This window comes from Schistocerca nitens, chromosome 10 (assembly GCF_023898315.1).
Source record: "Schistocerca nitens isolate TAMUIC-IGC-003100 chromosome 10, iqSchNite1.1, whole genome shotgun sequence".
Classification (NCBI taxonomy): domain Eukaryota; kingdom Metazoa; phylum Arthropoda; class Insecta; order Orthoptera; family Acrididae; genus Schistocerca; species Schistocerca nitens.
The window spans coordinates 38,765,193-38,789,897 of NC_064623.1; positions in this window are offsets into that span (position 1 = coordinate 38,765,193).

The following is a 24,705-nucleotide window of genomic DNA, read 5'->3' on the forward strand; positions in this document are numbered from 1 at the left end:
TTGTAGTCCACATACGTATCTCTGCGCTCCGGAGAGTCGTGTGAAGCGCTGCCATTTGTTTGCAGACACGCACACGCATTCACATACATCACTGCAAGACGTGCAACGCGATACTCCGGGAGCGACCATGTGTGCCGTGAAGCCGAGCGCCTACCACTGCAAGGACGCGTCATTGCAAGTGCGGAGAACGACGGCGACTCGTATGAGTAGAGCCACAGGAGATGAGGCCATTATGGGTTACCCCGGGCACCGACATTTGGAGGTTGTGGAGATCTGATGAGGCATAATACCTAGGATCCTTTCCCCGAGGCCTAATGACACAGAAACAGCCACCGATCTTACTTCATCTTTCTGCCCAGCTGAAAGCTGCCACGCAATGGATCAGTAAAAGATCTGACGAAGTATCGGACACGTGACACGCTTAGTTGTTGTGTTGTATCCCTTTAAGCGGGCCTGGATAACAATTCGTCCATAGTCTGTCCGTCCTCTGTGGAGTCGACGGATACATCCGTCCGCATCATTCTGTGACTGGTAGCAAATGGGAAGGTCAAGTTTCAGGTGGCCAGCTGTTACATTGCTACTAATTAAAGCTTCTCACACTCCTGCGGTACCCATAATCAGTCAAGATAACGCATTCTCTGCCAGATGCAAAGTTTTCCTATGTTTACAATTGTTGTTGTGGTCTTCAGTCTAGAGACTGGTTTGATGCAGCTCTCCGTGCTGCTCTATCCTCCTCAGCTCCCAGTACCTACTGCAACCTAAATCCTTCTGAATCCGTTTATTCATCTCTTGGTCTCCCTCTACGATTTTTACCCTCCACGCTGCCCTCCAATACTAAATTGGTAATCCCTTGATGCCTCAGAATATGCCCTAGCAACTGATCCCTTCTTCTAGCCAAGTTGTGTCAAAAATTTGTATTCTCTCCAATGCTATTCAATACCTTCTCTTTAGTTGTGTGATCTATGCGTCTAATCTTCAGCATTCTTCTGTAGCACCACATTTCGAAAGCTTCTTTTCTCTTCCTGCCTAAACTATTTATCGTCCACGTTTCACTACCATACATGGCTACACTCCATACAAATACTTTCAGAAACGACTTCCTGATACTTAAATCTACACTCGATGTTAACAAATTTCTCTTCTTCAGAAACGCTTTCCTTGTCATTGCCAGTCTACATTTTATATCCTTTCTACCTTTACCCATCATCAGTTACCTTGCTCCTCAAATAGCAAACCTCATTTACTTCTTTAAGCGTCTCATTTCCTTATCTAATTCCCGCAGCATCACCCGACTTAATTCGACTACATTCCATTATTCTGGGTTTGCTTTTGTTGTCGTTCATTTTATATCCTCCTTTCAAGACGCTGTCCATTCCGTTCAGCTACTCTTCCAAGTCCTTTGCTGTCTCTGACAGAATTACAATGTCATCGGCGAACCGCAAAGTTTCTATTTCTTCTCCATGGAATTTAATTCCTACTCCGAATTTTGCTTTTGTTTCCTTTACTGCTTGCTCCATATACAAATTGAATAACGTCGGGTATAGGCTATAACCCTGTCTCATTCCCTTCGCAACCGCCGCTTCCCTTTCATGCCCCTCGACTCTTACAACTGCCATCTGGTTTCTGTACAAATTGTAAATAGCCTTTCGTTCCCTGTATTGTAACCATGCCACATTCAGGATTTGAAAGAGAGTATTCCAGTCAACAATGTCAAACGCTTTCTCTACAAATGCTAGAAACGTACGTTTGCCCTTCCTTAATCCATTTTCTAAGATAAGTCGTAGGGTCAGTATTGCCTCACGTGTTCCTACATTTCTACGGAACCCAAACTGATTTCCCCCGAGGTCGGCTTCTACCAGTTTTTGCATTCGTCTGTAAAGAATTCGTGTTAGTATTTTGCAGCCGTGACTTATTAAACTGATAGTTCGGTAATTTTCACATCTGTCAACACCTGATTTCTTTGGAATTGGAATTATTATATTCTTCTTGAAGTCTGCGTTTGCACTTAAGGATTCAAATTATGTCAGCCATGGACCTGAAGAGAAAATAACAGAAGGAATAGACAAAAACAAATGTATATCTAGCATCCCATACATTGGCAAAATCCCGCAGAAGATTGGAAATATATTCAAAAATCACCGAATAAAAGTTGGGTTTTCTACATCGAACAAAATACAACAAAAACTAATACATAATATAAAGTGTAATCGTAACCCATACTCAGATTTTGGAATGTGCGAAGTGACATGCCAGGACTGCTCCATGCTCTGCCTAGGACAAGCAGGCCGAAAATTGCAACACCAGGTACACAGAGTACAACAAAGCGTACGAACACATCAGCAGTAGTCACATGCATACACAATACAGGACATCCATTTGGAAAGGTAGAGGTTCAAATTCAAATCGATCTGAGCACTTAGCATCTGAGGTCATCAGTCCCCTAGAACTTAGAACTACTTAAACCTAACTAACCTAAAGACATTACACACATCCATGTCCGAGGCAGAATTCGAACCTGCGACCGTAGCGGTCGCGCGGTTCCAGACTGACGCGCCTAGAACCGCTCGGCCACTCCGGGCGGCAAAGGTAGAGGAAAACGTCAAACTACTCCCCCAACTAGGGCATAAAATGAGTTTGTTAGAAGAACTGGAAATATATTCACAGTACAGAAAATTTGAAAACAAAATGTTAAATACTTAAATAAAAATACAGGGTGTTAAAAAAGTCTCTCTGGAGTGCCGTATGACTGTTAGCCACGCGTGCCGTATGCCGCAGTGAATATACCGAAATGAAACACAGTGAAATAAAAGTAATTAATTTATTTAATATTCATTTTTACTTACAAATTTTCACACTAAATGTTGAAAGTGTTCCCCCTGTTGTTGAATACACAATTCAATTCTTCTAATCATGTTTCTAAACACAAGATGCAAAATTTGTTCTGTAACAGATTCAGTGAAATTGGATATTGCAGTTTTCAATTCATCGGTGGATTTTGGACGGTTTTTATAGACAGTTGTTTTCGCTGCACCCCAGAAGAAGGTCAGGTGGTGTTAGATCAGGGAATCGTGGAGGCCAAAGTCCCTGTGAAATTATGCAATCACCAAAAACATCAGCAAGCAGTGACACTGAAACGCAAGCTTTATGGGCGGTTGCACCATCTCGTTGAAAATAACCTTTCAGTATTTCACTATGAATGGGTACTGAAAATCACTGCAGTATTGTTTCATTGATAAATATGGGACCCACAATCCGACGTCTAGAAACTGCAATCCAAACTCGTATTTTCACAGAATGTAGCGGTTCCTCGTGAATACACAATGGATTTGCAATACGCCACATAAGAGAATTTTGCGAGTTCATGTACCTGGATAAATGAAACCACGCCTCATCAGTGAAAAGCGTTTCATTAAGAATATCCCTTCAATTTTGTTGAACGAAATTGTTGAACCATTGACAATAATGCAGTCTCTTGCCATGATCAGTATTTTTCAGTTCTTGCACGACTGTCACTTTGTATGGGAAAATTTCTAATTTTTTCCTTACAGCTGTGTGGGTCGTTCCGACACCAACATCGATTTCCTGGGCGAGTTTTCTTACTGACTTGTTCGGACTCATGGACATTTTATCGGAAATATCGAGTAGTTTATCCTCAGACAAAACGATAGGACGACCACTTCTCTGTGCATCTGTCACTGAACCCGTACTTTGAAATTTCTTAGTCAAATCTCGCACAGTATCGCGATATGGGACTGTTGTCTCCGGGAAAGCTGAATTAAATGTTTGACGAACTGAAACTGTGTATTTACCACCACCTTTGAACACTTGTTCGACTAAAAACACACGTTCTTCAGTGGTTAGCGTTTTAACAGTGACAAAAACGAAACAAACGAACAAAGAAACTAAACTTAAACGTTGACGTCAACACGTAACGACACACACACCAACGATACTACTGACGCTGGCTGAGATAAACGAAACACTGGAATGTTGGGAGAGTCCACTTGAAGGGAAGTAACCCAGGCAGGCGAACAATCATACGGCACGCGCGGCTAACAATCATACGGCGCTGTGGAGAGACCTTTGAATACCCCGTAGTAACACTTAGAAATAGGCACCATTGTAAATAGATGTACGTAAATTATAATCCATATTGTTAAGACGAATACATTATGTACAAAAGTACATCATACTCTGTGGATGACCTGTAGCGTTATGTCTGTCGGCTACATCTAAAAACGTATTTGTAACTGTTTGTTTACGTAAGTTATTCTCCATATACACCTTGCACTGAAAGATGTGTGTGACGTTTGCCATGTGTGAGACTCCGCACAAAGGGACGATAAGAAAACTGCAAGTACAAGTTCTTCCAAATATTGCCACAAATTACATATGAAAATTGATAGTAACTAAAATTGTATATTCTTTATACAGGGTGATCAAAAAGAATACCACAACTTTAAAAATGTGTATTTAATGAAAGAAACATAATATAACCTTCTGTTATACATCATTACAAAGAGTATTTAAAAAGGTTTTTTTTCACTCAAAAACAAGTTCAGAGATGTTCAATATGGCCCCCTCTAGACACTCGAGCAATATCAACCCGATACTCCAACTCGTTCCACACTCTCTGTAGCCTATCAGGCGTAACAGTTTGGATAGCTGCTGTTACTTCTCGTTTCAAATCATCAATGGTGGCTGGGAGAGGTGGCCGAAACACCATATCCTTAACATACCCCCCATAAGAAAAAATTGCAGGAGGTAAGATCAGGGCTTCTTGGAGGCCAGTGATGAAGTGCTCTGTCACGGGCTGCCTGGCGGCCGATCCATCGCCTCGGGTAGTTGACGTTCAGGTAGTTACGGACAGATAAGTGCCAATGTGGTGGCGCTCCATCCTGCTGAAATATGAATTGTTGTGCTTCTTGTTCGAGCTGAGGGAACAGCCAATTCTCTAACATCTCCAGATACTGTAGTCCAGTTACAGTAGCACCTTCGAAGAAAAAGGGACCAAAAACTTTATTGGCTGAAATGGCACAGAAAACGTTCACCTTAGGCGAGTCACGTTCATACTGAGTTGTTTCCCGCGGATTCTCAGTGCCCCATATACAGACATTGTGACGGTTGACTTTCCCATTAGTGTGGAAAGTTGCTTCATCACTAAACACAATCTTTGAAACGAAAGATTCATCTGTTTTCATTTGAGCAAGGATAAAATCACAGAAATCGATTCTTTTAATCTTATCAGCTGCAGACAGTGCTTGAACCAATTTCAGACGATAAGGTTTCATAACTAACCTTTTTCGTAGGACTCTCCATACAGTTGATTGTGAAATTTGCAGCTCTCTGCTAGCTCTGCGAGCCGATTTTCCTGGGCTGCGAACAAATGCTTGCTGGATGCGTGCTACATTTTCATCACTCGTTCTCGGCCGTCCAGAACTTTTCCCTTTGCACAAACACCCATTCTCTGTAAACTGTTTATACCGACGTTTAATACACCACCTATCAGGAGGTTTAACACCATACTTCGTTCGAAATGCACGCTGAACAACTGTCGTCGATTCACTTCTGCCGTACTCAATAACACAAAAAGCTTTCTGTTGAGCGGTCGCCATCTTAGCATCAACTGATGCTGACGCCTAGTCAGCAGCGCCTCAAGCGAACAAATGTACAACTAAATGAAACTTTATAGATCCCTTAATTCGCCGACAGATAGTGCTTAGCTCTGCCTTTTGTCGTTGCAGAGATTTAAATTCCTAAAGTTGTGGTATTCTTTTTGAATCACCCTGTATATTGCAGTAAAGTCAAGAAAACAAAGCAGAACCTCGCAAACCGAAAACATTACGTAAAGATGGCATAGTTCGAAGAGAAAACACACTCGAAAATGGGAATCATTTCCAGCAACTTGTCGTGTAAAATATGAATGGGAGAAAATCGTGACTGGTAGCAGAAAATTTATTTATAAAGAAACCCATGGTCTCCACAGGCGCAGGCTTTAAAGTAAAACCATTTATAATGGACGAAATCAGAACTTTTCGAGCCTTTTATTCATTTACTAGCTCACAGCCCAGCGTTTCCCGGGCATTCAGTTTCGCAATTCTCTATTAGAAACGAGACTTTTTTTTTACTTCTGCAATAAATCGGTGTGAGATGAACCCCAACAATGTCTGTACGTGGCAGCAAGTACTTCGCGTGTCTACAACGCGGTCTTGTAAGCGCCTCTATGGCAACATCTCTTCATGTCTCTATAGACGGCTACTGTTTTAGCCTACATGCGTTTGCGCTTAACAGTTGCAATCTGTCAAAAGCACTGCCAGGTGTCAGGGATTTCCTTAACTCCACCGTAGTAGTGACTTTATGGTAAAGAATGAATGTACTGAAACTTTATGGGTGATGCAATATATTTTAATGCCTTTCAGTGTTTATTACGCCATATGAACTACGTGTCGTGCAGTAATATACTTGTGAAGGTACTATCAGCGGCATATGTGGATACTGTCTGCGAAATATGTTGCGAACAGAGTTACTAGCAACGAAATAATAAATTTAACTGTCAAGCATAATGTGGCAGTTTTCATGCGTCTCAGTGTTTATGATGTCATATTCCTGATCTTTGTGTGGAACTATGACATAATTTTGTACCTACATTTAGAGAGATGCTGCTACGGTCGCAAGTTCGAATCCTGCCTCGGTCAAGGATGTGTGTGATGTCCTTAGGTTAGTTAGGTTTAAGTAGTTCTGAGTCTAGGGGACTGATGACGTTAGATGTTATGTCCTATGCTTAGAGCCATTTAAACCATTTAGAGGCATAAGTGGACACTGACTGCAAAATTTATTGAGAAGAGAGGTAGTAGCACAGACGTAACAAATTTAAACGCCTTGCATGATGTGGCAGTTCTTCATGCCTTTCACTGTTTATGATGTCAAGTCTCCTGAACGATGATAGGCAGTTGGTCATTACCCCGACAACAACTGCTACCTGGTTCTAGGTTTTAGTTTGTTCTTTTACCTCAGAAAACTCATACTATCCGCTAAAAGCAGAATTTACGGTACACGATTTTAAATTTGTACGTTTGTTTGGCCCGATAATTTAATATTTCATTTTAAGCCTCGACATCCTGCCTCATGCATAAAGTGATCGTAAACAATTTTGGTTTTTACAGACAACGTAACAGCAATACAAAATGTGTTAATTTATCCAATATTTGCAGTGAAGTGCCCCGTGGTTGAGTACTTTTACCTTACATTATTAACTTGTGCGTTTGTGAAACGTAGTGTACAGGTCTTATTTTCCAAAAAATGATATCGCACAACAAGACAGCGCATAAAAACTACTCTAATACCGAAAGGAGAGGCTTTGGATCGAGAAATATGTTTGTATCGAGTACTTAATTAATTCGTGCTATCGCATTCTACACTAATTTGTAGGTGTGTCAGTTACGTTTCATGTACAGTTGCGATGGAAGATGCAGAAGACGGGTTATATTAAAAAGACGAGCCATATTCGTACAGGATAAAGCAATGGTCTGAACTCAAAAAAACGTATAAATAATGACCGGAAAGATATGTTTGTTAAGGTATGGACCATTTCATTGTGTCAAGAACGATCAGTATTCCTTGGTGTAGGTCTCCTTCCCGTTGACCTTCGTCGCTTATTTCTTGTTGGTTGTGTTTGTGTTCGTACTCAGCCCTCTGATGTGATTCCGTTGTTAGGCTTGGCCATTAAAACTGTCTGGACCATTCTGTCCCTATCGTTTAGAGGTTGTGCTTGGCATCAGAACACGATCAGTGATCCCGTTCGGTGTGAACTACACCGATCAGCAAGAACACTATGATCACCTATCTAATAGACTGTGTGTCCACCTTTGGCACACGTAACAGCGGTAACGCGTCGTGTCATGGCAGCAATGAGGCCTTGGTAGGCCGTTGGAGGGAGTTGGTACCACATCTGTACACACAAGTCACCTAATTTCCGTAAATTCCTGGGAGGGGGGGGGGGATGAGTCCTGACGCCACATTAAGTCACATACCAGATGTAGAAATGTCAAAGCCAAACGAATGCAGTGGGCCGGCCATGTGGCCCGGATGGAGGATCACAGACGGCCTCGGAAGCTCCTGGATTTCACACCTACAGGAAAGAGACCGCCAGGGAGACCCAAGAAGCGTTGGAGGGATGGACTCCATCAAGATTTAAACCAAGTGCCAATAGATGTGAACGGATGGCGGATAGCAGCAATGGAAAGAATACAGTGGAGGAGGAAACTCGTAGGAGTAGTAGTAGTAGTAGCAGATGTGTTCGACCGGGTTCAGATTTGAGGAGTTTGGGGGCCAGACATCAATTGTAACTTGTCACAGTGTTCCTCGAACCATTCCATCACAATCCTGGCCTTTTTTCGTGGGGCATTATCTTGTTGAAAAATGCCAATGCCGTCAGAAAACATGATCGTCATGAAGGGATGTACTTGGTCTGCGACCAGTGTACGATACTCTTCGGCCGTCATGGTGCCTTACACGAGCTCCACTGGACCTACGGATGTCCACGGAAATGTTCGCCGGAGCATAATGGAAACCGCTGCCAGCTTGCCTTCCTCCCACAATACAAGTGTCAAGGAGCTGTTCTCCTGGAAGCCGACGCATTCGCTCCCTCCAATCGCCATGATGAAGAAGGTATCGTGGTTTACCAGACCATGCAACGCTCTGCTACTGCACCAACGTTCAGTGCCGATGGTCACGTAATCGTTTCAGTTGTAGTTACCGATGTCGTGATGTTAACATTGGCACATGCATTGGTCGCCGGCTGCAGAGGCCCTTAGCTAGGAGTAAGATTGTTGAATGTTAGGTCCGCCAGTTATGCAAAACACCGTTTTTTCTCAGTACCCCAAGCATGTTTCGGCATCACTGTGCCATCATCAGTCGGTTTTAGTTTTTATTTATTCTTTACAAGGAACCAGGTTTTAAATTGTAAGACATTTCCAGGGGCATATGTCGACTCTGACCACAATCTATTGGTTATGAACTGTAGATTAAAACTGAAGAAACTGCAAAAAGGTGGGAATTTAATTAGAAGGGACCTGAGAAGAAAACGGTGTTTGGCGTTACTGGCGGACCACACATCCAACCATTTTAACTGCAGACACGGCCAATACAAGGAGCTCCAAATCAAAATGATGAATATTAGCTAGGAGTGTTCGATGCACTGTGTGCTCGGACGCACTTGTACTCTGCCCAACGTTAAAGTCTGATGTTAGTTCCGCCACAGGTCACCGTCTGCCCCGTTTTATCAGTCCGTCCGGCCTACGACCTCCGACATCTGTAGTGAGGGGTGGCCGCCCAAGCCCGCAACGTCTGGACGTTGTCTCCCCTTGCTTTCGCCACGTGTTGAAGACACTCACCACAGCATTCCTCGAACACCCGAGAAGTCGTACAGTTTCTGAATTGCTCGTGCCGAGCCTTTGGGCTATCACAGTCTGGCCTGTGTCAAACTCAGATAGATAAAGCACCTTTCCAGTTTTATATACGAGCAGCACGCTCACTAACACTTCGTGAAACGTGCGTGCGTCCGAGTAGCAGTCGTTCCTCGCCAGGTGACGCTGCTGTCGCCTGGAAGGGTTTATATCGATAGTAGGTCGATGGCCATAATGTTCTAGCTGGTGAGTGTATAGCACTGTTAATGTACCAGAACCGAAAAATCTACACGAGACAAACCTGAACAATACTGAACGCAGACTTGAGGGTGAACAATAACGTGTGCGTTACTGTTCTCAACAGCAGTTACTGTAAAGGAACAGAACACGTTCGTTTACAAACATGACAGTGCATACAAAGAGTACTTGCACTGCTCTACAGATATTTTGAGAGCAATATGGATGCAGAGTTAAATCGGAGTAACAATTCAAACAAAACAAAATTACTCTGAAACGTGCAACTGGAAACTGCAGGCAATTCATAATAAATCCAGTGAACACCCCCTCTCCCTTCTCAACCAGCATTCTCTAAAGAATCAAAATACCACGTACAATGCCGCTTCAAACTCCTGATTACTATACAAATGAGTTAACATGTTAATTTCTGAAGTTAACCGCGTAAAACCTGTGTGGCTGAAGACCCAAACCCTAATAATGTTGTTCTATTAGCTTTAGCTTATTCACCCACATCCTTTTTAAAAATACAAAACGAAAACTTGTGAGCCTAAAAAGTGATAGCCCTTTTATAAGTTCATGTAAGACCTTTCTCTAAAATAGCGCGTATTGTCAAGCCGTTTATTGTAGGCAACTTCATGGAAAAGTATTTTATGAAAGGAAGATTATTAAATTGCAATGTAACTTCGTGCATATATTTACGGTACCAATTTTGCAATTAACATGATGGGTATGTTGCAAAATAAAAATTGATTCAAAGTACTTTTGATGTAAATATGTAAAGTAAAAATTGTTTTTAACTCATATCTCCTGTAATACCTGTCGCAAAATGAAATTATTTCGCAGGTACATTAAAAGGTATCTGTTGATATTGTCGGCAAAATTTGTTGTGGACAGAGTCAGTAGTAAACAATTAATAAATTAAAACGTTATGCCTGATGCTCAAGTTTTGATGCCTGAAAAGCGGAAATATGTGACCGATTATCGTTTCCCGTCCCATAATTTTGTGTGGTGCGCAAAGGGGGGGGGGGGGGGGAGAGGAGGTGAAGGGGGAGTGTAAACCAGAAAAGTCTTCAGAAATGTTCGAAATTAGGTATCGAGTTTCTTGGAAGCCGCTAAGTTGCTCTCAAATACAGGAAGAATACATTCTGGGTAATTTTCACCTCATGAGTTATGCTGTCTTAAGACATATACAGGGTTTCTAAGTAAAAACTTTTAAGGTAATGATATTAATGTGACCACCTATGCAAAATCTGAATAACCACCTTTTGCGATGAAGACGTGCAGTAAGAGTGTCGGTTATGTTCTGGAAGGTGCCGACAGGGACGTGGAGCTGTGACGGCTCCAGTTGCGTACCCAGCGGCGCTAGGTTTCTTGATTGAGAATCCATGGCGCGAACAGCCCAATCGAGATGCTACCACAAATTCTGGATTAGATTTAAATCTGAGGGAGTTTGGTGGCCAGGGGAGTACGGTAAACTAATCCTAGGGTTCTTCGAACTACTCACGAGCACTCTCTCTTTCCAAGCATTAATCCGTACAATGGTTAAACAGACGTGAATATTAATGTTAAGGGGTGGGCAGATGCTCTTCCTGTCACCATCCCCTATCCCCCGGGACGGAGTAATTGGACCCCATCTATCTGTGTCTGATGTAAGCGTTTTCAAGTGCCTGTGTGTCATGTAAATAAGTCGGAACGTGGGGACCAGCCCGGTATTCACCAAGCGGGATGTGGAAAACCGCCTAAAAACCACATCCCAGCTGGCCGGCACACTGGCCTGCGTTGTCAGTCCCCCGGGCGGATTCGATCCGGGGTCAGCGCGACTACCCGAGTCCGGGAAGCAGTGCATTTGCGCTTTTGGCTACCCGAGCAGGTGAACTACACATGAGCGCTACGAAGTGTGTAACACGCTGCATTATCTTGCTGGCAGGTGCCATGTTGATGAGTAAGTAACAAGTTGAATGTAGTGGTGGACACGGTCGCCAGTGACAGATGTATAGTTGTGTTGATCCACTATGCCTTTCAGAATGACGAGATCACCCAGAGAATGCAACAAAACCATTCCCTCCTCTATTCTGGACCCTTCTGATGCTCGTTACAGGGCCGTACACGCCAACAGCTATTTGCCCAATGGAGTGTAAAACATGATTAATCTGAAAGGGCCACCTGTCGCCTCTCAGTGGACGTTCAGTTGTGGTACTGTCGTGCAAATTCCAGTCGCCAGAGAGCAGCAGTCAGCATGGGCGTGTGAACCAGGCACCTGCTGTGGAGGCCGTACGCAACAATGTTCGCTGAATACTGTTGAGGAGACACCTTTGGTAGCCCCGTGGTTCACCTGGGCAGTCAGTTGCTCAATGGTTGCACGTCTATTCGCCCGTAAACATCTCGGTAACTGTCTTCACTCCTGTTATATACGGTCTGTGGTGCATCACAGTTGCCTAGTCGTCGTTTTTGGAGAGTGTCGTTTTACCATGCACGGTATACTTAAGTAAATGGGGCACATGAAAAGTTTATAAATATACACTCCTGGAAATGGAAAAAAGAACACATTGACACCGGTGTGTCAGACCCACCATACTTGCTCCGGACACTGCGAGAGGGCTGTACAAGCAATGATCACACGCACGGCAACAGCGGACACACCAGGAACCGCGGTGTTGGCCGTCGAATGGCGCTAGCTGCGCAGCATTTGTGCACCGCCGCCGTCAGTGTAAGCCAGTTTGCCGTGGCATACGGAGTTCCATCGCAGTCTTTAACACTGGTAGCATGCCGCGACAGCGTGGACGTGAACCGTATGTGCAGTTGACGGACTTTGACCGAGGGCGTATAGTGGGCATGCGGGAGGCCGGGTGGACGTACCGCCGAATTGCTCAACACGTGGGGCGTGAGGTATCCACAGTACATCGATGTTGTCGCCAGTGGTCGGCGAAAGGTGCACGTGCCCGTCGACCTGGGACCGGACCGCAGCGACGCACGGATGCACGCCAAGACTGTAGGATCCTACGCAGTGCCGTAGGGGACCGCACCGCCACTTCCCAGCAAATTAGGGACACTGTTGCTCCTGGGGTATCGGCGAGGACCATTCGCAACCGTCTCCATGAAGCTGGGCTACGGTCCCGCACACCGTTAGGCCGTCTTCCGCTCACGCCCCAACATCGTGCAGCCCGCCTCCAGTGGTGTCGCGACAGGCGTGAATGGAGGGACGAATGGAGACGTGTCGTCTTCAGCGATGAGAGTCGCTTCTGCCTTGTTGCCAATGATGGTCGTATGCGTGTTTGGCGCCGTGCAGGTGAGCGCCACAATCAGGACTGCATACGACCGAGGCACACAGGGCCAACACCCGGCATCATGGTGTGGGGAGCGATCTCCTACACTGGCCGTACACCACTGGTGATCGTCGAGGGGACACTGAATAGTGCACGGTACATCCAAACCGTCATCGAACCCATCGTTCTACCATTCCTAGACCGGCAAGGGAACTTGCTGTTCCAACAGGACAATGCACGTCCGCATGTATCCCGTGCCACCCAACGTGTTCTAGAAGGTGTAAGTCAACTACCCTGGCCAGCAAGATCTCCGGATCTGTCCCCCATTGAGCATGTTTGGGACTGGATGAAGCGTCGTCTCACGCGGTCTGCACGTCCAGCACGAACGCTGGTCCAACTGAGGCGCCAGGTGGAAATGGCATGGCAAGCCGTTCCACAGGACTACATCCAGCATCTCTACGATCGTCTCCATGGGAGAATAGCAGCCTGCATTGCTGCGAAAGGTGGATATACACTGTACTAGTGCCGACATTGTGCATGCTCTGTTGCCTGTGTCTATGTGCCTGTGGTTCTGTCAGTGTGATCATGTGATGTATCTGACCCCAGGAATGTGTCAATAAAGTTTCCCCTTCCTGGGACAATGAATTCACGGTGTTCTTATTTCAATTTCCAGGAGTGTAGTTGTTTCGAAAATTCTTCCACCATAGGCTGGAAATCCAGTGATCATGCCTCTTTTGACATCAGATAAATCCCTCGGTTTCTGCATCATGAGTGCACCATTTCCCACATCCCGCACCCTCCCACCCCCGACACGTTTTATGTACCCTCCACTGCTAGTGCTGCCTCCTGCCGTCCCTGAGCAGTTATTGCATATTGACGTTGAACGCAGGTGCTGGTCACATTAATGTGACTGAACCACATAGTTTGTAATGAGTACTGTAGCAGCACCACAGTTTAAGATAGGAAAGTTAGATTAGGTGCAACATTCCTGAGCACACAAGTTACAGCCAGTCTTGGGCCTGTTGACAATAACTTGAGCTGACCAGCAGTTGCGAAGTAGAATGGAGGCCACAGGGCTGTCGAACCTCTGAAAAGACTAAAGAAAACGGTTTGCATGTCGCAAGTTACAGGCAGAAGGGGCCCACTGGCACAACCCAGATGTTGTGCATACATGACTTGGAGTGGTGCATTAGCAAAAGAGAGGCTCACAGCCACGCATAAATAGGTATCAGTTTTCTAACAAGACATTCAAGTGTGGCTGCTCTGCTGGGCGGTGGGGCGTGTCACACCACTAGCTACATGCAGCAGCAGATGTGGTTCCAGCATTCCAGTCCACAGCAGGTCATTGGTTCGACCACCTGAGGCCGATGCAGGGTCAATAGCCAGCCAGCCAGGGGTGGGCCACTCCACGGTTTGCTACTGTGGGCACTCATCTTGGCCTCTAACACACGCCGAAGGCAGCCCGAGGCAAGGGCCGCAGATTTGGATGCCGGATGTGGTCGCCGTGATGTCAGGTACACCAGCGAGGAAGGACGCAGCAGGCTGCTTAGCGGCTCTCAGTGGAGCAGTGCTGAGTCAACGGGGAAGATGACCACTGAGCCAGCTGCAGCGCAGCCCTGACAAAGCGGACCTACAAGGCCGACATACAGTAGCGCATAGTACTGGGTGATTGGGGCGGTGACCTCAGCATTGTGGGACCCTGTGACATGGACCGAGGTGAACGGGGCACTGTAGTGGAAACAAATAAATCATTTGGAGAGCTCGGACGAGTTTTAATATAGCACCATCCTGACCTACACCCACTACATCTGGCACCCCCTGGCACCCATCCACTACAGTACATTGTCTCATTATCTAAAACTTTAAATTCAGTCAATAGTTATAAGAAATAATACAAATCAAGTTTTTACTGTCACTGGGTGCTGTTAAATAGGCCGCCTGTAAATGGGATGGCGTGACAGTTTTAGGCCTTCAGTAAAATAGATAGAAAATATCCCTGGACAGCCTCCAAAATTTTGTCGCTTTTTACTGCTTCCACTTGGAACACGATTGTCCTGTGGGAACAAATTAACGAATGAAGGCCCTGTGCACTAATAAAATTACAATCGAAGATTCTGTCATGGTAAAGCACCATAAATTAGCCGCTTCCCGATAAAAACTTTATAGCCTTTTGCGCATTAAGGCGTTGAACTAATTGTAATTCCTGGTACGTTCATTTGCGATTGCACAAGAAAGCAGCGGCAGGTCTCGCTAAGCAGCAATTAAGCTTTTACCGCCGGAATAACGAGTACTTGTTACCTCCAGCCGCCTTCGTCCGGCACAGAAGTGTAATGGCTCCAACTTTCTCGAGTGATTACGATATTACGGATGGCGCAAGATTTCACATCTCGTTTAATTATAAATGAGTCATGCCGTAAGTCGCGGGGGTGAGAAAAAAATCTGAATCGCGTGTCTCATAATGCTGTCCACTTGGGAGAGGCAGTTACGGTGGTTTCACATTTATGATTCAACAGGTACCAGAAAAAAGGGAAGGGTATTTAATATTATGGGTTGCGGTACACAACAAAAGGGACGACATTAGCGTAGCGGCTAAAGTTGTGATTAGCATTCCCAGGACAGTATGACTACTGGAGAACTGCTCTTAGCCACGCTTTGTACACAGTGGCCAACAAAGGGCTCCCTGGTTTTAAAATTACATAACAAGAAAATAAAGAACGACTGGAGAATACAACAAACAATGTTATTACTGGGAAAGCTGAAACAATTTTATACAGAAGTTTAGAAAGCAAAAGCTGCTAACGAATGATGCCGTACGCTTTACATCTCGTATCAGCATGCAGCAAGAACTCTTTCCAGGTACTCGTCACAGTCTTCTGAAAATGTGCCCCGCTCGCTGTACAGAAGTGACACAAATGAACAATGAAACTTGCAATCGCACCTTGTAGAGGTTCAACTGAAATGGATTCAGTTGTCGCACACAACGATGATTCAGGCTCGCTCACTGCGGTGAAAAAGTTCACGTTGCGATATAAGTAATCGATTATCAATTACCGAACCACAGTCGATCATGACACATTTTAACAGACTCTTTGATCCTAATCTAAACTCATATTTCATATATTACATTTTGTTATATTCATAAGACATGTTTTTAACAATAGCGCAACGTTGCTGATTGCTTGCTGATTTCGTAGATACATTGTAATGCTTCTGAAATCGTAGTTTCAGATCCCTGTAATATTCCTGTAAGAAATACATACTTCTAATTTTTAATGCTAAGGAGGTCCATGTCCACCAATATTGCTACCATGAACTGAGGATATATAACAAAAAAAAATCACGACAGTTTTATCGGGAACCCACTCTTTTGGTTGGTTACAACATTGTATTAAGCTTGAAAAATGGATCTGCCATGCAATATAAAAATTCAATTAACCGAAGTTTTCAAAAGCAAAATTCGTTCGAATAATGTCAGAGGACGAAAGATAATGTGTTACACTTACAACCGGAACCGGAACATATCAGGTGAATTAATCTCAATGTCAGTATCTCCATTACTCTGGAAATATGTATCTCTCGAAAAATCTAAGACCATTGCGGAATGAAAACAACAATTCCTTTAAGATGAGACACTTTATCCATCATTTCGCATTCACTGTAATGCTCGTAAAAGCTACATTTATTATTATTCGTTAATTTCCCATTTCTGAGAGCGTTAAGACGCAATCAGTTTTCATGGCACTTTTTTGGCTCTTTCTTTTCTCTTCCCAAAAATCTCTCATATATTCACTGTGTTTCTTCTTCCTCTCTTCTGTCCACTTCTTTCCTGTTTTCTTCTCTTTTGGTGTTTCCTCGAATTTCTGTTTCCTGATATTTTTCTCTGTATTTTTCTCTGTTCGTTATTTCTTCTGTGGAGATATTTAGTTTCTTGAGGTATTCCATGGTTTCCATTGCCCAGTTAGTTTTCATCACTATGTTAAAAATCTTGTTTATCAGCCTACTTTCGTTCATCCTATAAATGTGTCCATAGAATTTAGCCCTTTTTTCTGATGTTGTCTGTAATTGTCCCTGTCTGTTTGTACAGTTATTTTGTCGGTTTTTTATTCAGATCCCCTGTATCTGAACTGGCCCATAGTTCTATCTTAGAATTTTCCACTCTTGCTTTCCCATTTCCTTGATTTTCGTTCTTCCCCTGATTACTGTCGTTTGTGAGGCATACATGGCTTTTGGTAAGACTACTGTTTTGTAATGTCTAATTTGGCATTAACGGAAACATTTCTTTTGTTGTAATGGTTCCATGTAAGTCTGTAAGCTTTTTGTAGCTTTGTAACTCTTTCTTCATTGGCTGTCGAATTTAGTTCTGTTTTCTATGTAATCTCTCCCAGGTATTTGAAACTTTCTACTTGATCCATCTTTCCATACTTTGTTACCAATGGGTTTCTGTCTGTGGACTTTGTGTCCATGCACTGCGTTTTTTCATACGAAATTTATAGTCCTGTTCTGGCTGCGATTTCATGTAGTGTCTCTAGGATTTCTTTGGCTTCTTTTCGGTTATTTGTTATGATGGGTATATCATCGGCAAAGGCTAGACATTTTATGTTGATGGTTCTATTTTTGTGTCTCCCCATCTTTACCGCATTGACTCCTTTGTCCCATGTCCTGATTATTTTCTCTAATACTGCATTACATAAAATGGTTGACAGACCATCTCCCTGTCTCACTCCTGTCTTGATTTCGAACGGTTCAGAGATCTCTCCCACGAACTTCAGTTTGGAATTTGTATTTGTTAATGTTTCGTGGATTAGATTCCTGGTCTTATTGTATTTTGTTAAAGTGGCAGACCGAGTATCAGAAGCAATAGCACTGAAATATTGTTGCGAACACATTTGCATACATTTCCACTGATTTAATATAAAAATGACAATCTATTTTATGTTAAAAATATTACAATTGAAATGGTCCTTGCTGCCAGGCAGATTAATATTCTGTTATGAAGTACATGTTTAGGCTATACATGGGGTTTGTGATCTCATATCCCCTAAGCTGGGGGAAGAGGCATGTCTATATGTTGATTTTTAAGGGAAGCCACAGGCATTTCTGAATTTGCGTTGAGGTAGTTTATTTTTCTAACGGCGTGCAACATTAAGTTGGCAACAGTGAAGAAACATGACTGGTGGTTGGTATTGTGAATTGTGAACTCTATGAAGTGAATTTCCTAATAAACCTCGGACTACGAACAAATGATTTGAATTTTTACTTGACACGTGTGTGACGTTACCTAAGTTTATTCTGGTTCTGAGTAATTGCTTTATAAACAGCAGTCCACGCCAGCGAACCAGCTGCGAGTTTACCTGATGTTTCTCGCACCTTAGGTATCTGGGCAGTGCACAGCTCTGTTTAAAAAAGAGCAGTTCGATGTAGTCACAGGGTCGAGCCGCGCAGCTGCCTCACTGCTAATAATAAACTGCTTGTGATCCTGGAGTCTATGGATTGACTAGAACTGTGAATTAATGAAGTAAACAGGTATTTAAAATAAAAGTGACTAACTAATAAAAAAGAGTTCTATTCTAACATGTATAATTGATGAATACGACAGAGAATTATGTTGAACAACGTTTATTCAAGGAAATATATGTTACATAAGCGGAAAGTGGTGCTACGACATCCGGTTAAAATACAGAGAGAAAATAACCTCATCAAATGCAGCAAAGTTGCGATGAGAGCATTAGGTGAATGGTAGCAGAATCCTCAAGCTAAATTATCATCCAAGATGTGCGAAAAACTAAGCCCATTTCGTAACTGAGCCGTGGTAAAAATTGCTGTTTTGAAGAGCACGCCGCAGCGCGTAGTGTGAAGCAGTCGCCCTCCGTTTCTGGCGGTGGCGCCGCTGTGGCAATCGCAGCTTTGGTGTCTCCCTCTGGTGGGAAAGGGGAAAGGTAGCCTGTTCACGTGCATTTAAGGGGCGCTATGAGCTCGCCAGTCGGTTAGTCTGGGTCAGTCTCTCGTCCCCAGCTTCCTAGTCTGTCTCTCGTCCGCATTTGTTAGGCAGTTAGTGTCTGTCTGTCGTTCGGAGTGCTAGTATGACTGTCTTTCGGAAAAATAAGTCTTTCCACTCCGCCGGTAAGAGAACTCAGCGAGTGGTCGCCCGGTCGGGGCTTAGTTCCAGCATCTGCGCGTAAGGCCGCCAGTCTGCTCCAGTTTGCTCAGGCAATGGTCATTGGCGGTTGGATCGATCGGTTGGTCGGTCGCGCACTGGGACACAAGATGACTTGTCCGCCTTGAGCGTCGGCGCATGTGAGGTCGCCACGTGAGTCCAGTGGGCCGCGGCGTATAGCCAGGGGTAGTGGCTTCGCGGTCGACACGAAAGCAACAGGAGTCAACCCACGACATCGGTCTGGCCGGTGCGAGCTGCGACGCCGTGAGACGGGAGATTGGCGCGCCTTCCCGCGTCCGTTGAAGCGGCTGCCAGCGGAAGGTTCGGGAGAGCGATTTGGGGATGCTGCACCAGGTCTTCTCGAGAAATCGCAATTTATTAGAAGTTAAGTGATTGGTGATATCTTATTTGATTTGTTAAATTCTACTTGTTTTCTTGGTGAGGTCACCAGGCGGTTTGCTTTGGGGTCGTCACACCATTCTTCTCCGTTTGCCCACCCGCGGGAAGGTGGTTGTTTATAAGCTGGATAGTCCATTTTTCCCTTGCGGTATAGGGGCGGGTTAGAGCAATCTGCGGTCGGGTTGTTTGGTGATCTCTCTATCAATCTACCGTATGTTAGTAGCTGCCTCTGTCATGTTTGTCGGATTTGGTGTGTTAACGAATTTATTGCTTGGAGTGTAACGGCCTAATACCTGAAATATGTTTTGATCTTTGGAAACTTTGATATTATTGCCTATGATCTTGAGAGGCGGTAACTGTGTACTGTAGAGCATCTTAACTATTGTTTGGCCAACCTGTAGAATTTTATATAAGATTGCATTTCATGGGCTTTTATTTAAATGATCATTTTAGTACATAAAGTTGCCACCCTTTCACCGTAAGACTTTTCTTAGAAGTTGAAATCAAGTTGCACCTTCGGTGGCAAGGTTAATAGTTTAATTGTTAGTGTTTTGTACCATTTCCATCCCTCCTACGGGGGGTGCATAGTTTGTGTGTTTGTGTAAATTGTTTAAACTCTAAAGTTACCTGGTGTGTTGCAGATTTGCACCAGTGTAGTCTTTCAGAGGCTGTTGTGAGCGGTCGTAACTACGGCCGTGTCATAAGGGAGCGGCAAGGTTCTCTGCCAGAAAGCTCATACAGTGAAAACTCGTTTCTTTCTGCCTCTGAATAAATTTTAACTTTGATATTTAGAGGGTGCTTTCTGATTGTAATTTTAAATCTGTTTCTTTTAAAAAATACTTTTAGGCACTATTAAAGTGAATAAAATTCCCATTTGTTAAAAGGAATTTGGTTATGATTTCATCAGTTACTCCCTGGCAATTACTTACATGCTTACATAATGCGATTAAATGTGTTAATGTTATTGATGAATCGCTAGTAAATAAAATACATTCTTAAGAATATTCCTTGAAAATAAATCACCGTTCAATAGGGTTCACAACGGTTCAAATGGCTCTGAGCACTATGGGACTCAACTGCTGTGGTCATAAGTCCCCTAGAACTTAGAACTACTTAAACCTAACTAACCTAAGGACAGCACACAACACCCAGCCATCACGAGGCAGAGAAAATCCCTGACCCCGCCGGGAATCGAACCCGGGAACCCGGGCGTGGGAAGCGAGAACGCTACCGCACGTTCAGTAGGGAAGTAAATTGTGGATGCGCTAGATGACAACCAGTGAGAGGAAAGGAATATGTGGAAAACACTGATAAGGAGAAGGGACAGGATGATAGGACCTCTGTTAAGACATGAGGGAATGGCTTCCACCACGGTACCAGGGGGCAAAATCTGTAGAGGAAGACAGAGATTGGAATACATCCAGCAAATAATTGAGGACGTAGGTTTGAAGTGCTACTCTCTTAGATGAAAAGGTTAGCACACGAGAGGACTTCGTGACATGACGGGCCGCATCAAACCAGTCAAAAGACTGCTGGCATTAAAAAAAAAAACAAAAAAAAAAAAAAACGCAGCAATAGTTGTGGCACTAGATTTTTCGGTGTCAGTGAGGAGGTAGGAAGAGGTGGGCATGGTGGGAGAAGCAAAAGATACAGCCATAGGCTGTTGCAGGAAATCATCTGTTTTCTACATAAGATTGGCCACTTTGCTTGTGAGCACAGATATGGGCACCGCGCTATAAAGTCTGCCCAGTAGGTCGGCCCTGTCTTTAACAGGCCAAAAGCCAGCAACCTGCATTCCAGAGGCTATTGTGCGGCTCGGGTGTACGGCCGACAGAGCTTTATGATTCGCACTTTATTAAAAGTTAAGTGATTGGTGATATGTTGTTTGATTTACTCTCGTTAAATTCTACGTTACCAGCCGTTTTGCTTTGGGGTCGTCCCACCAATCTTCTGTCGTTCGGATCAACCTTTAAAGCTGGCAAAATGAGTCTCTCCACTCGGCCAGTAAGAGAACTCAGCGAGTGGTCGCCCGGTCGGGGCTTAGTTCCAGCATCTGCGCGTAAGGCCGCCAGTCTGCTCCAGTTTGCTCAGGCAATGGTCATTGGCGGTTGGATCGATCGGTTGGTCGGTTGCGCACTGAGACACAAGATGACTTGTCCGTCTTGAGCGTCGGCGCATGTGAGGTCGCCACGTGAGTCCAGTGGGGCGCGGCGTATAGCGAGGGGTAGTGGCTTCGCGGTCGACACGAGAGCAACAGGAGTCAACCCACGACATCGGTCTGGCCGGTGCGAGCTGCGACGCCGTGAGACGGGAGATCGGCGCTCCTTCCTGCGTCCGTTGAAGCGGCTGGCAGCGGACGGTTCGGGAGAGCGATTTGGGGGTGCTGCGCCAGGTCTTCTCGAGAAATCGCACTTCATTAAAAGTTAAGTGATTGGTGATGTTTGATTTACTCTCGTTAAATTCTACGTTACCAGCCGTTTTGCTTTGGGGTCGTCCCACCATTCTTCTCCGTTTGCCCTCCCGCGGGAAGATGGTTGTTTATAAATTGAGTGGTCCGTTTTTCACTTGTGGAGTAGGGGCCTGTTAGGGCAACCTGCGGTTCGGATTGTTCGGTAATCTCCCCATCAGTCTACCATACGTTAGTACCTGCCTCTGTCATGTTTGTCGGATTAATATTTTAATTGTTAGTGTTTTGTACCATTTCCATCCCTCCTAAGGTGGAGGGGGGGGGTGCATAGTTTGTGTGCTTGTGTAAATTGTTAAAACTCTTAGTTTAAAGTATTGCAGATTTTCACCAGTGTAGTCTTTCACAGGCTGTTGTGAGCGGTCGTAACTACAGCCGTGTCAAAAGGGAGCGGTAAGGTTCTCTGCCCGAAAGCTCATACAGTCAAAACTTGTTTCTTTCTGCCTCTGAATAAATTGTAACTTTGATATTTCGAGGGTGCTTTCTGATTATCATTTTAAATCTGTTTCTTTTAAAAAAATGCGTTTAGGTACTATTAAGGAGAATAAAATTCCCATTTGTTAAAAGGAATTTGGTCATGATTTCATTAGTTACTCCGTGGCAACTACTTCCATGCTTACATAGTGTGATTAAATGTGTTAATGTTCTTGATGAATCGCTAGTAAATAAAATAAATTCTTAAGAATATTCTTTGAAAAGAAATCACGGTCAGTAACCTCAGTATAACAAATATTCGTCAGTCCAAAACAGATCAGAATTCAACATGGTGATTTACAAATTGACACATGCCCAAGAAAACGAGGAGAAACTCATACTATGTCTATTCTCAATTCCGTAACGCAGTAGGAGAATGTTAAAGTATTATGGCGGCCATTCACCGCCCAGGATCAATCACCTACACGACCGAATAACTTACGTCACCTCAGGCATGTCTGCCTCCTTCAAAAACAAACGTAGAAGTTTCCTCCTCAGTCGAGACCTAACGTAAAAGTGCCCTCAAACGTTAATCAAAGTGCCCATTTGCCAGCTACAATAAATCACCCACACGACCGAAAAACGCACTGCATCACCGGCAGCTCTGCCTTCTTCAAGAATTCGACATAAAGTGCCCTTAATCGCACCCTTGAGAGGACCACTCCCAAAAGTCCCTGAGCCACTTGATTCCAGTTGTGTCCCGCCACTGCCTGCTTTTCCATTGCCTGAGGCCCATCCACGCCAGAATACACCGTTCATAAGCTCTAAAGACATGATTTGACTAAAGTTGCTCACTTTCGACACTAAACTAATATAATGCAATAATATTCAAATATAAGAAAGGTTACAGACATTTGGCCACATTCAGATCATTTACAATAAATATAAATAATAGTTTGTTTATTAATAAATAAGCTGGCATTCTTGCGCCAATGCAATCACATTAAATGGCAAGAACTGTCGTTAAAGATTGTTTGAGTAATTATTTATGTCTGCTTGATAGAAGCATCTTTTGGCACTCCTTGCAACAGTGGTACCTGCTAACGCATCTGACTGACGCCTTCTCAAATTAGCATGATTTTGTATCAGCACCTGTAATAAATAGTTAAATAAATATGAGGCAAAAATAGAAATATATTCATTAAATAAATACACAAGTATTACAAGGTAAAGTCTGTACAGAATAACGTGGCCGTTAGATGTGCTGTCGGTGGGGCATGTATGGGGAGCATGGTAGTGGTGGGGGTTACATGCAGCTGTAGGGGAAATGCCAAGCGCTGGAGGGGAAGTGACATTCTGAACTGAAGCCAACACTCATTTTTTGTAAATAGTAAGTGAGGTATCTCCACTTCCACACTCACATATTGAACACTCAGAAGGAACTCTCACTTCTGCACTGATTAGCACCTAAAACGAATTCTGCTGAAAAAACACGTTCATCCGCACGATACAGTTTGAATGGAGACTCGTCCGACCAGGCAACATGTTTCCAGTCATCAATAGTCGAATGTCGGTACAGACGGTGCCAGGCGAGGCATAAAACTTTTTGTCGTGCAGTCTTAAAGGGTTCGCGAACGGCTCCGAAAGCTCGTATAACTAATGTTTCGTAGAGTGGTTCGCCCCAGCATTGAAATCTGCAACAATCTGCGGAAGGGTTGCACTTCTGTCACGTTGAACGATTATCTTCAGCCATCGTTGGTCCCCTTCTTGTAGGATCTTTATACCGCTGCAGCGATGTCGGAGATTTGATGTTTTACCGGATTCCTGATATTCACGGCACGCTCGTGAGATGGTCGTTTCCGAAAATCCCCACCCACGTCATCACTACCTCGGACATGCTGTGTGCCATCGCTCGTGCGCCGACTATAACACTACGTTCAAACTCACTTAAATCTTTTATGCAAAACATTATCGGTTTTCTTGTCACGTCAATTCGGGATAAAATCTCAAGCTTTCGACGATATACTCCATCGCCATCCTCAGGAGCAACGGACTGTCTTCACTGCTGCTGTGGTAGGTCTTTTTATAGCCCGTGGACAGCTTATGATTGGTCGGCTTGTGATTGGTCGGTGATTACGTACTGCCGTCGCAGACGGTGTCAATGTGTGCGCCGGTGGCGCCACCGCTTCCTTTGGAACATAAACCTTGGAAGGAACGTCTCTGCTGCTTCTCTGCATCGAGCGCTCGTTTCCATGCACAGCTCAGATGGTATCCGCTAGAGCATTAGAAAATTGCAGCGAAATGCAGGAAGATCTGCAGCGAATAGGCACTTGCTGCAGGGAGTGGCAACTGACCCTTAACATAGACAAA